The sequence below is a fragment of the Musca vetustissima genome, unplaced genomic scaffold (genome assembly GCF_032173495.1).
Source record: "Musca vetustissima isolate MV318-11 ecotype Yass unplaced genomic scaffold, APGP_CSIRO_Mvet_v1 utg13668, whole genome shotgun sequence".
In the NCBI taxonomy this organism is placed as follows: domain Eukaryota; kingdom Metazoa; phylum Arthropoda; class Insecta; order Diptera; family Muscidae; genus Musca; species Musca vetustissima.
Window position 1 is genome coordinate 2,137 of NW_026873054.1, and position 14,180 is coordinate 16,316.

The 14,180-nt window shown below is 34.3% G+C and overlaps 2 non-coding genes across 2 annotated transcripts; both read right to left on the bottom strand.

Annotated features, from left to right (window-relative positions):
- Nucleotides 1–5,162: 5,162 nt before the first annotated feature.
- Nucleotides 5,163–5,235, bottom strand: Trnaa-agc (transfer RNA alanine (anticodon AGC)). The gene has a single exon. It is a non-coding gene; the product is annotated as a tRNA-Ala (tRNA).
- Nucleotides 5,236–8,278: 3,043 nt separating this feature from the next.
- Trnap-ugg (transfer RNA proline (anticodon UGG)) lies at nt 8,279–8,350 on the bottom strand. Its single transcript has one exon. It is a non-coding gene; the product is annotated as a tRNA-Pro (tRNA).
- Between the last annotated feature and the right edge of the window lie 5,830 nt (nt 8,351–14,180).

Sequence of the window (14,180 nt, forward strand, 5' to 3'; positions counted from 1 at the left end):
TGGATCCTGGCGTCTTTGAGCATGTCCTTCTGTATTCCTCTGTTGTTCCTCCGCGCGATACAGTGGATCCTGCCGTCTTTGAGAATGCTCTGCAGCATCCCTACGCTGCTCCTCGGCGCGATACTGTGGGTCCTGGCGTCTTTGAGCATGCTCTTCTGTATTCCTTTGTTGTTCCTCCTGGCGATACAGTGGATCCTGGCGTCTATGAGCATGATCTGCAGCATCCCTGTGTTGCTCCTCCGCGCGATACTGTGGGTCCTGGCCTTAGTTGTTCCGCTATACGGAATTCGGGATTGTTTTGTCGGCGCAGCCTTCTCCATTCTGCACCATATGATCGCTGAATCACATTGTTTTGAGTCCTTCTCAACGATTCCCGCTCTTCTTGCATTAAATTCCTTACAAGACGTCGGCGTGTGGCTGCGCTTTGTTTGCGTGTTCTTGGCATATTGTTCGTGTTTATCGTTTGAAGTTTATAGTATAACTAATATTGTAACGTACAAACACACGACATATATAAATAATACCTTGAACACAGCGTGGTGTAGAATAGTCATAGTGCAGGTAAATGAAATAATAAAAACCTGTGTTGATTCAACATAATTCCAGGTATTTGTGTCAATAATACCCTTTTATACCGTTGTGTACAAACAATAAGAGATTAATTATAATCCGTAACAGGTAGGTTATATGGATTATCACTATTGTGATAATCCACATAACCTACCTGTTACCTGTTGTACACCACGATAACTAATCCGTTACATGTTGATATAATATACCTGCTTTGGATTATGACTAATCTATTATTGCTTTTAAACCGCAGCTTATAATATACCTGTTATAAATTATCACCAATATGTTATTGTTTTTAGCAAAATAGCAAACAACACACAGGTAAGAATTCACCGTCATCTGTGTTGTAAATATTTTATAGAGGTCTGGTCTGAAATACTTCTGCAGACAATAATTTTGTTATGCATTTCTAATTTAAATCGTAAAATATAACGAACATGTTTAAATCAAACTTACCATACGCCATTTACATAAAATTGGACAAAAATATGGGACCTGTAAGTAAATCTAAACCGATTTCACATGGGTATAATTACAGCCATTCACCTCACTTGGGCAATTTTTACGAAAGAAGAAATTTACCACCCGTAATTTTACTAAATTAGACTAAATTCGTATAATGTGCAAAAGTTTTTCTCACTTGCATGAAGTCGGTCGATTATCTTTAAGGGGACACTTTTGGGAACAATTTAGATGGAATCAGTCAAAACTATATATGGGAACTATATCTAAACCTGAACCGATATCAACAAAACTTAATACATCTTTTACCACACTAAACTCGGTACGCTGTGAAAACGTTTGTCAAAATATTTCTATATTGTAAGCCATTCCCATGAAATCGACCGAAAATATATATGGGAGCTGAATCGATTTCAACATAACTTAATATAAGTTATTCTACCCTGAATTATGTATGCTGTTCATTGTTTTGTCATAATCCGGCTAAAAGTTGTGTATTTAGTACACCTTTTAGATGAAATCGGCCGAAAATAAATAAAATTTCCAACAATTTAAGTGAAGTTTGTCCTTGCGCCATATAAGTGACATGTGCCGAATTTTAACCCAACCGCATCTGTACGACCTGTACGACAGACATGCATAAATCAACTCAGAAAATGATTTTCTGCCTTTTGCCTTTTACATAATATCCTGTACCACAGTGTGGTGAAAGGTATAAAAATCGGAGAGAAATCGAAACTATAGCTATATCTAAATCTGAACCGATTTAAATAAAACTTCATAGACATCAAAATGGACTTAGTTCAGTACGCTGTGTAAAATTTTGTCACAAGCGGACAAATATATGGGAGCTATATCTAAATCTAAACCAATTTCATCCAAATTTCCCTGACATTAAACTGAACCATTCAGTACGCTGTTCAAAATTTTGTTCCAATCGGACAAATATTGGGAGGCTGGTGCACCATTTACATGAAATCGGACGAAACTATATATGGGAGCTATATTTAAATCTTAACCGATTTCAACAAAACTTGGCATACATCAATCCAGACCTATTCCAGTACTATTTGCAAAATTTTGCTTCAGTCTGACATTCCTTCTGAGTTTGGTGCACCATTTAGATAAAATCGGACGAAAATACATTCGGCAGCTATATCTAAATCTGACCCGATTTCAACAAAACTTCGCACATATAAATTTAGGTCTAATTCAGTACGCTGTGAAAAATTTTGCTCAATCGGACCAATATTGGGAGTTTGGTGCACCATTTACATAGAATCGTACGAAACTATATATGCGAGCTATATCTAAATCTGAACCGATTTCAGCAAAACTTGGCATACATCATTCCGGACCTATGCCAGTACTCGGTTCCAAATTTTGTCTCAATCGGACCAATATTGGGAGTTTGGTGCACCATTTACATAAAATCGGACGAAACTATATATGGGAGCTATATCTAAATCTGAACCGATTTAAACAAAACTTGGCATACATCATTCTGGACCTATGCCAGTACTCTGTGCAAAATTTTGTCTCAATCGGACCACTATTGGAAGTTTGGTGCACCAGTACTCTGTGCAAAATTTTGTCTCAATCGGACCAATATTGGAAGTTTGGTGCACCATTTACATAAGCTATATCTAAATCTGAACCGATTTAAACAAAACTTGGCATACATCATTCTGGACCTATGCCAATACTCTGTGCAAAATTTTGTCTCAATCGGACCAATATTGGGAGTTTGGTGCAACATTTACATAAAATCGGACGAAACTATATATGGGAGCTATATCTATATCTGAACCGATTTCAGCAAAACTTGGCATATATCAATCCGGACCTATGCCAGTACTCTGTGCAAAATTTTGTCTCAATCGGACCAATATTGGAAGTTTGGTGCACCATTTACATAAAATCGGACGAAACTATATATGGGAGCTATATCTAAATCTGAACCGATTTCCTCCAATTTCAATAGGGTTCGTCCTTGGACCAAATAAGAGACATGTGCCAAATTTCATTCAAATCGGAATATAAATGCGACCTGCACTTTGTTCACAAAAATACATGGACGGACAGACGGACGGACGGACGGACAGACGGACATGCATAAATCGACTCAGAAAGTGATTCTATGCATATTCTCAAAAGGAACCAATCTCGATTAGTTTTGCCTGTTACAAACATATGCACAAAGACATAATACCCTGTACCACAGTGTGGTGAAGGGTATAAAAAAATTGACTCTGAAAGGGTTAAATCGGACGAAAATATATATGGGAGCTATATAAATCTGGACCGATTTTCAGGAAACTTAACACACATCATTCTCGACCTAATTCATTATGCTATGCCAAATTTCGTGCAAATCGAAAGATATATGGGGACTTTGGTACACCATTTTCATTAAATCGGAGGAAAATATATATGGGAACTATATGTAAATCTGGACCGATTTTCAGGAAACTTAACACACATCTTTCTAGACCTAATTCAGTACGTTGTGCCAAATTTCGTACAAATCGAAACATATATAGGACTTTGGTGGACCATTTACATTGAATCGGGTGAACCTATATATGGGAGCTATATCTAAATCTGAACCGATTTTCATGAAACTCAGCACACATCATTATAGGCCTAATTCATTACGCTGTGCTAAATTTCGTGCAAATCGAAAGATATATAGGGACTTTGGTGCACCATTTACATAAAATCGGACGAAACTATATATGGGAGCTATATCTAAATCTGAACCGATTTTCATGAAACTCAGCACACATTATTCTAGGCCTAATTCATTACGATGTGCCAAATTTCGTGCAATTCGGAAGATATATAGGGACTTTTTACAATAAATCGGACGAATATATATATGGGAGCTATATCTAAATCTGAACCGATTTTTCCCAATTTCAATAGGGTTCGTCCTTGGGCCAAATAAGTGACATATACCAAATTTCATCCAAATCGGATCATAAATGCGACCTGTACTTTGTTCACAAAAATACATGGACGGACAGACGGACAGACGGACGGACGGACGGACGGACGGACAGACGGACATGCGTAAATCGACTCAGAAAGTGATTCTATGCATATTCTCAAAAGGAACCATGTGTCTATCTCGTTTCCTTTTGCCTGTTACAAACATATGCACAAAGACATAATACCCTGTACCACAGTGTGGTGAAGGGTATAAAAACAGTTGTGATAAAAGTTTTTGCGAATATTTAGCACCACATAAATCTTGTATGGTTTAAGCGAAATACATTTTCATGTTTGATTTATAATGGGGGATTGTTTTTAAACATTACCCAGGTTTATGCTGGAAAGGTTAGAAAGGAGCGGGGTGGGTTAACAAAAAAAAATCTCTAACTTCATTTTTGTTTTTAGTTTTCAAAGATCGTTAAAATATTTTTTGTCTTTTGGAGCTCCAGGTCCCCCACCATTGTCCTCATTGTGCAGCGTTATTTCAACATCATTGATTATTGATTATTTCCCCCTCTTTGCAAAAATCTGAAAATGTCAATTTAGTATAATTTATGCCGATTCGAACTTTCCCAAAATTCATTTAATATTCCCTAAAAAAATGAGCAAAACTTTTTTCGGTATTTATTTATGATTTGTATCTATTTATTATTTTTGTTTTGTAACGGATTTCCGCTGACTAAACAAAACAAATCTCCAATTAATTGAATGAATTTAAGTTAATTGTCTTGGGTCAGCATTTCATCCCCCCCTTTGATCCATTTTCATTATAATTGACTCAGCTTGAAATGGGTTCAGCTGTGTCAGAGAAAGAAAAAAAACGCCACAAAATGCCGACAACAATCCTTGTTAATTGTTAAAATGAGATTCAAGGTTTTGGGTCATTGTAGCATAGACCCAATGGTGGCGCCACAATTTAACTTCAAAAATTATTATTATCATATTTATTAATTTCATAAAACGCCGTTTTGTGATTTTTCTCTACTGCAAAAAAGGGTTTTTCCGACAAAACTGTCAAAAGTTTTTGAATTAAATTAATAACAGCGTAACTGAAACAATGGCCATTAAAATGATTAAAAATCTATAAATCATAACATAGAAGGCAGAAAAAAATACAAAAAATATTCACTTGGAGATGCGGGGCATCGATCCCCGTACCTCTCACATGCTAAGCGAGCGCTCTACCATCTGAGCTACATCCCCACATGAAATCGACGACTTATAACTGTTTGTTGTTATCGGCACAGTATGGGCTGTTTGTGTGTGTGTGTTCTCTTTGTTACACATTTAGTTTTGTGTGTGATACAAAATACCAATTTAAAATAGTTTGGTCAATTGCTGCAATTGCAGCTAAATCTATTGACCAGTTTAGTCACCAATAGACCGGTTTTCTATTGAATATTAATTGTAATTCAGGTGTGGTATTTCAATGTCATTTACAAAGCAGAAAATTGTACGAATACAACAAGAAAACAGTATTAAAATTTTATTAATTTTAAATATTTGAAAGAATTCTTAAAAATCTATACTAAAAACCACAACAAAATAGCTTCTAAACACACTTTTAATTTTTGTAAAATCCGCACAAAGTAAAAATTCTTAAAAATCCACGAATACCAAACATTCTGACACATAACCTTATAAGCCTTAAAAATATTCGAATAAAATTCACTTTTTAAAAAGATTTCAATAAAAGATTCTAATAAGATTCCACATTAAAACGATTCGAATAAGATTCCACATTAAAACGATTCTAATAAGATTCCACATTAAAACGATTCTAATAAGATTCCACATTAAAACGACTCTAATAAGATTCCACATTAAAACGATTCTAAATTAATCTAAGCTTAAACGATTTCAATTAGGTCCACGTCTTAAAAACATTCTAATAAGATCCACGTCCTAAAACGATTCTAATAATATTTAAAAAGATTCTAAAAACCTACGCCTTATTCTAATTGGATCCACGCCAAATGGAGCATAGAATCCACGACTTATGGAACCTTATTAAAATTATAATAGGATCCACGCCTTATTACGATTCCAATAGGTTCCATGCCTAATTAAGATTCTAATAGGATCCATGCCTTATGAGTTTTTATTAAAATTTTAATAGGATCAACGCCTTATGAAGTCTTATTAAAATTCTAATAGGATCCACGCCTCATAAATAAAATCCTCGCCTTATAAAAATTCTAAAATCATCCACGCATTATAAAGGTTTTAATAGGATCCACACCTAATAAACATTATGGAATCTTATTAAAATTCTAATAAGATCAACACCTTATGGAGCTTTTTAAAATTCTAATAGGATCCAACCCTAATGGAACCTTATTAAAAGTCTAATGGGATCCATGCCTTATAAAAATTCTAATAGGGTCCATGGTTTATAAAAATTCTAATAGGATTCTCGCCTTAATTAATAGGATCCTCGCCTTATAAAAACTCTAAAATTATCCACGCCTTATAAAAATTCTAATATCATCAACGCCTTATAAAGATTTTAATAGGATCCACGCCTAATAAAGATTCTAATAGGATCCAACCCTTATGGGACCTCATTAAAATTCTAATAGGATCTACCCCATATAAAGATTCTACTAGGATCCACGCCTTATAAAAATGCTAATAGCATTCACGCTTTAATAACGATCTTTTAATAGGATCCATGTCTTATAAATATTCTAATATGGTCGACACCTTATAAAGATTATAATTGGATCCACGTCTTATAACGTTTTTAATAGGATCCACGCCTAATAAATATTCTTATAGGATCCACAGCTCATAGGCCTTATAATAAGATCCACGCCTAATAAATATTCGTATAGGATCCACAGCTCATAGGCCTTATTATAAGATCCATGCCTAATAAATATTCTTATAGGATCCACAGCTCATAGGCCTTATAATAAGATCCACGCCTAATAAATATTCTTATAGGATCCACAGCTCATAGGCCTCATAATAAGATCCACGTCTTTTAAAATTCGAATAGGATCCACGTTTTATACAAATTCTAATAATAGCACGCTTTATAAAATTCTAATAAGAACCACTCCTTATGGGCGTTTCTAATAGGATCCACACCTTATCAAATTTTTCAAATACGATGCACGCCTTATAAAGATATAAATAGGCTCCACGTCTAATAAAGATTATAATAGGATCCACACCTTACAGAGCCTTATTAAAATTCTAATAGAATCTATGCCGTATAAAAATTCTAATGGAACCACGCCTTATAAAGATTTTAATAGGATCAAAGCCTTATGTAGCCTTATTAAAATTCTAATAGCACTCACGCCTTCTAAAGATTCTAATATGATCTTGGTTTTATAATAATTCTAATAAGTTTCACGCCAAATAAAAATTTTAAGGGGAACAACGCCTTACAAAGATTTTAATACGATCCACGTAAATTCTAAAAGAACCCACATCTAATAACGATTTTAATAGTATACACGCCTCATTTTAATTCTAAGATGATCTAGGCCTAATAAATGCCATAAATAATAATTCTAAGAGAATCCACACCTAATAACGATTTTAATAGAATCCTCGTCTCATAATAATTCTAATAGGATCCACGCCTAATAAAGATTCTAATAGGAACCATGCCTTATGGAGCCTTTTTAAAATTTTAATAGGATCCAAGCCTTATAAAGATTTTAAACGGATCCATGCCTTATTAAAATTTTAGTAGGATCCATGCGTTCAGAGTCAAGATGAGGTCAGGAGAGTTTTTACATGGTAGACGAACTGAAGGACCACAAATCACTTAAAAGGGACTGAAAGGTCAAGAGGACTTGTTTAGAAGATAGTGTTCTAATATGAATTAAAGGGGTATGAAATCCTTGTAGGCGACATAGAAAGCCCGGAAGGTGATGGTCTTCTACGTTTAACTGAAATTTTTCAAAATTCAGGAAAATTTCTAGCCTTCAATAAAGTCACGTTGGCCTCCAGGTCATCTATATAAAATTTTACAACTCGACTATAAAGTCCTCCCGACAATCGTCTGAAGGTTAAGCCTCGCTGACATTTAGTGCAATTATTTTCCAAAACATTCCCTTATAACAAATCCAGAGATCATCCCACAAGTCCATTTGTAACAATCGGGAACCAGAAATACTTCAGGGATGGCAAAATTTGACTGAAATCTTAAGATTACCGACACTGGTACGGTCAGGGTAAAATTTATAAATATAAATAACCTGTGAGTAACAGCAAAAGATCAAATGGGCTCAACCGGGATTTGAACCCGGGACCTCTCGCACCCAAAGCGAGAATCATACCCCTAGACCATTGAGCCGCTTGCGGAACTTCGAATATATAACATTTATTAGTCTAGGCAATAACATTAAAAATATTAAAATTTTGTAAAATTGAAATTAAATTTATCAGAAGCACAGTGGAACTTTTCAAAACTACAATTTTTCAAATCTAATAAAAACAGTTAATAATGAAAAAAGACACCTTCAAAAAAAGAACGACTAAAAATATCTCCATCTTTTGAAGGTGATTTCTGAGATCACTTTGTGTAGGTTTGACTGTACCGAGAAGTGATTACTACAGATAACATTACCACTAGCAGTTACGTGAGTATTTATGTTGAAATATTTAACATTAGTTGCAATAGTTGTGATTTCCCTCCTCCCACTATTGGCTACATTTATCTCTATGGGTGGTCTTCCAAGCATATCACTGCATATGTATGTGTGTATTTTGGCTAACCAAATAATGTTATGATTTAGTACTCCTTTTTATTTTCCTTTCTGACCATGTTTAGTTGGTTTCCGTTCCATTCCATTCATCCTGTCTCTCCCTCTACTTCTTCTGCATTTGGTCAGCATTTCACTATGACCGCTTTTGTTGCTGTTGTTGTCGTTGTTATTTAATAAAAATGTTGGTAATAAAATAAAGTTATTGTTTTCAGTTAGTTAAGCTTTTGTGGTTATCTAAAGAGAAAACAAACATTCTGCAGGACTTCATTCCATTTTGAATATCCCTTTGACCATGTGAGAGATGTTATTTTGAATATACTTGGTGTGTAGAAGTTTTTTTTCGGAAAATCCGCTTAAATACCATGACAATTGTATTTGTTTATTGCCTTAGAGTGTAAAAGGGTTAAAGAAGGATACCTTGTGTGTGGACAACTGATAAAGTTAAACAATGATGCTGACGATGATATACATTTTTTAATAAAAATATGAAGTTTTATTTTTTAATCCGTTACTTAAGTAGTCATATGTGTGGTATCTATTCGAAAACTAAAATGTAAATTGAAACTATAAATTATTGTTAAATAGTAAACTGAGAATAAACCGAGCATAAAAGGGAAAGCGTTTAGAAGATACAAGCAGTCGTACCAAGTTGTCAGTTATACAGAGATGAAAGCAGGCGAGTCAAGGGCAAGGAAACATTACCGAAAATCCGGGAGATGGTTTTTTGCTAATAGAAAAAAACATCATACGAATTTTAAAATCTTTTTAAACAGTTGTGAAGTTATTAAAAAATGGTCAGACAATTTTTTTTATACAAAGACATTTTTTTATAAAAAAAGGGCCTGACGACATTTTTTAGAAAAAAGTCAATCCTTAGGTCCTGACGAATTTTTTCTCTAAAAACAATCAGTCCCGCCCTTATGTCCTCACAATCTTTCTCTAAATGTTTTCTCTAAAAAAGTCCAGATTATCTGACCCACTTTTTGGTACAGAAAAAAAACCTGTCCCGAAGGTCTGAAGATTTTTTATAAGAAGAAATTAGACATGAGTTCCTGTCTATATTTTTATAGAAATAAAAACAGTCTCTCATGATGTCCTGGGGTCCTGGCGAATTTGTTTCTCCAGAAAAACACAGTCGACCTAATGATTTTTTCTATAGAAAACAAGTAAATACGTCCTTATATTCTCCCTGGTCTAAATTCTTATATCCACAACCACGACCTAGAATACCAAATGACAGCCACGTCCAGAGAAAATATGCCTAAGACCATATAAATACCTTAAATTGGGCGGGACCGTTTTATGGGAGCTATATCATAATATGATTCTACATTGACATTTTTGAGAATATATTTTTTTGACCACCAATAACCCGAATTTCAAAATTACAAGCCTACTGAGGGTCTCAAAATAGAAACTCGGTCCTAAGGACCTTCTAAAAAATAGTACAGAATAAAATCTTAATCATTCCGATTTTTATAGAAAAAAATCTATGAAACTGACTTCTGATCCTCTGACATATTTCCAGAACATCACCCTTTCCACTAACCTTCGGGTCATGAAAATTATTTACATTCTGTATAATGATTTACCAGATCTTCACCTGCTCAATACAGAACTCCTGAACGTCCATCTTATTTATAAAGAATATCTGAACATGCAGATGGTCAAGATCTACTGGTCTTTCAGAAATATAGCATAAAAATTTGATTTTTTTTATTCCAAACATTTTACAGAAAAAATCCAGAGATATTGATTTCCGATCTAATTTGTGAACTTCTTTACTGATAAAAAAAAAATAATTTCAGGAAACAAATCAATCTGAAGTGCTTAAAAAACAAAAATTTTTTCCATCGATTTTTTTATAGAAATAAACCATGAGGGACCAATTTCTAACCTAACCTGGGAACTTTTGTCCTGAAGAAATGACAATCTTAAGTGCCTTTTATAAAAAATTATATTGAAGGCCATATTTCTCACCCGATTTAAGGACTTCTGGCTTGAGAAGATCTCTAAAATATCTTCTAAACCGGAAGATAACTTCAGAACGACTATGCCTCTAGAAGACATAACAATTCCCTTTTAAGGAAAAAAAACAATCTTAAGTTTCTGCCGATTTTTTTATATATTGAAGTCCTGAAGGTCTGACTTGTAATCCGATCTGAGGACTTCTGTGTTAAGGAAATTATTTATTTATTTTTTTTAAACCAATTTTATGTTAAAAAAAATCCTATCCTGAGAGTAGTACATCAAACCTTACCTGAGGACTTCTGTATTGAAGAAATACGAATTTCTTTTTATAGAAAAACTCAATCTTAAGTGTCTGAAAAAAAATAAGTATCTGCCGATTTTTTATATGAAGAAGTCCTGAGGGCATGTCGTGTGATCCGACCTGAGCACTTCTGCACTGACAATTTTTTATTTTTCTGGGAAAAATCAATCTTAACTTCGAAAAAAATCATAAGTGTCTGACAAAACTATTGTATGGAAAAGAAGTCCTGAGGGTCATACTTCTGACCTGACCTGAGGACATTTGTCTTGAAGAAATCACAAATACTGTATGGGAAAAATTTATTATTAAATTACTGACTATTTTTTATAAAAAAAGTCCTGAAGGCCTGTGATCCGACCTGAGGATTCCTGAGGAAATTGGAAAAGTTCGAAAATAATATAAAGTACCTGACAAAAAATGTGTATAGAAAATAAGTTGTGAGGTCCTTATGTCTGCCCGATCTGAGAACTTCTGGTAAGATATAAATATTGCCTTTTAGGTAAACAAGAATTTCTGTTAAATGAAAAAAAATCAATATAAGTCTTTTTTATTTTTAGAAAAAAAAGTCTTTAGGACTTAAATGCTGACTGGACCTGAGAACATCTAGCCCTATCTATAAATATTCGAAGATAACTATATCAAAAAGAGAAGACCATCAAAAATATTGTCCTCTTCCCCTAAATAATAAAAATTATTATTTTCCATTTCCCTCAACCCGAACTATCCCCCTGCCACAGAAATTAAACCGGAAATCAGTGCTCATATACCAAAAAACCGCAAAATATAAATTTCAATTGTTTGATTTTTCAATGTAAATATGTATTTTAGTATTCCATTTGCAGAACAAGGTTTTAATGTAACCGAGTAAGAGTTTGGCAAAGGCAGTTTGAGGGCGACCGGAGAGATGGTGCAAAGTAAATGTTTGGCATTTTTATAATGTGTAACCTTTAACGTCAATTTTATGCAAATTATATTGTTCAGTTTTATACATTTTGGGAAGCGGGTATTCAACGATTGGCAGGCATAAGGACTACGACCTCCTTCCCTCTCACCCACTCACTCCTTGATACAACTTTAGTGAATGACTTGCTTCAATGAATGCCAAACATCGTTTCATATGGGATATCTCCAGCCTCCAACGGAATACTCTAACTTTGCAAATATACTTTTCGACTTCGTCTTATTCAATAAACACGAGGCTGTTATTCTTCCAACAGAAAAAAATGGAATAAAAGTTTACATAAAATGAAGAAAGTGCAAATAATAATAATAATAATCGTTGTAGCTGCTGTTGTTGTTGTCCAAGTCATAATAAAGAAGAAGCATAAATATGACGACGAGCCGAAGTACTTATTGTTTGATTTATGTGTCTGTGTAGACATAGGCGAATACGCATATTCTACAATAACAACCGCAATTACCATACCGCAACAACATTCTTGGGAAAAGATCTTCATAGACAGTTTTCCATAAAATCCACCAAGGCCCATACCTTCCTGCCCTGCCCTGAGTTCCATCACGTAAAACAAATGCAAAAGTTAAGTCAAGCCATGTTTCAAGTGGCATCAAGAAATTATGATGTACGGCTTGGGTAATTCAAGAGGGATTTTTTCCGAATTACTCCGAATGACGCTTTGCTATTCGAAACTCATTTGCATTTGCCGAACTTTAGAATGGCTGAAAAATTAATTACATTATACGGGTTTATTATTTGTTGGCTCAAATATTAATTACAATGAAACGAGTAATGATGATGAATTACAAATGCCGGGAACAAGAGGAGTTCTCTAAGGAGGGAAGAGTATTATGTAAGATCTCGAGACACACATTTAAACCTTTCAATACTTGAAAAAATCCCCGCCTTCTAGGGACCTTGAAAAAATATTCTTCTTAAAAAATCCCCGCCTTCTAGGGACCTTGAAAAAATATTCTTCTTAAAAAAATCCACGTCTTTTATAAATAGACCTTGAAAAAATATTCCTTAAACCAGTAAGGAAAGTAGTAAAGTCGGACTGGGCCGACTATATGATACCCTTCACCACTTTGAATATATTCTACATATGTATCCTAACAGACGTCGCCTTTTCGAAGGGACATTGACATGAAATGGAACAAACTTAAATTTGAATCTAAACCGATTTTCTCGAAACTTAACACACGAGCTATGGAAGGGACAGATCTGAATCGATTTTCAAGAAACTTGACATACATCATTCTAGCCTCTATTCAGTACTCTAGGCAAAATTTCGCGCAAATCGAGAAATATATAGGGACTTTGGTGCACCATTTACATAAAATCGGACGAAAATATATATGGGAGCTATATCTAAATCAGAACCGATTTTCACGAAATTTTACACACATCGATCTACACCCAATTCAATACGCTACGCAAAAGTTCGTGCAAATCGAAAGATATATAGGAACTTTGGTGCCCCATTTACCATAAATCGGAAGAAAATATATATGGGAGCTATATCTAAATCTGAACCGATTTTCTCGAAACTAGGCACACATCATTCTGGAACTAATTCACTACGCTATGCCAAATTTCGTACAAATCGAAAGATATATAGGGTTTTTGGTACACCATTTATATTAAATCGGACAAAAATAGATATGGGAGCTATATCTAAATCTGAACCGATCTCCACGAAACTTAGCACACATAATTATAGACTCAATTCAGTATGCTATGCCAAATTTCTTGCATATCGAAAAATATTTTGGGACTTTGGCGCACCATTTACCTTAAATCGTACGAAAATATATATGGGAGCTATATCTAAATCTGAACCGATTTTCTCGAAACTAGGCACACATCATTCTGGAACTAATTCACTACGCTATGCCAAATTTCGTACAAATCGAAAGATATATAGGGTTTTTGGTACACCATTTATATTAAATCGGACAAAAATAGATATGGGAGCTATATCTAAATCTGAACCGATCTCCACGAAACTTAGCACACATAATTATAGACTCAATTCAGTATGCTATGCCAAATTTCTTGCATATCGAAAAATATTTTGGGACTTTGGTGCACCATTTACCTTAAATCGGACTATAATATATATGGGAGCTATATCTAAATCTGAACCGATTTCCACGAAATTAGGCACACATTATTCTAGACTTAATTT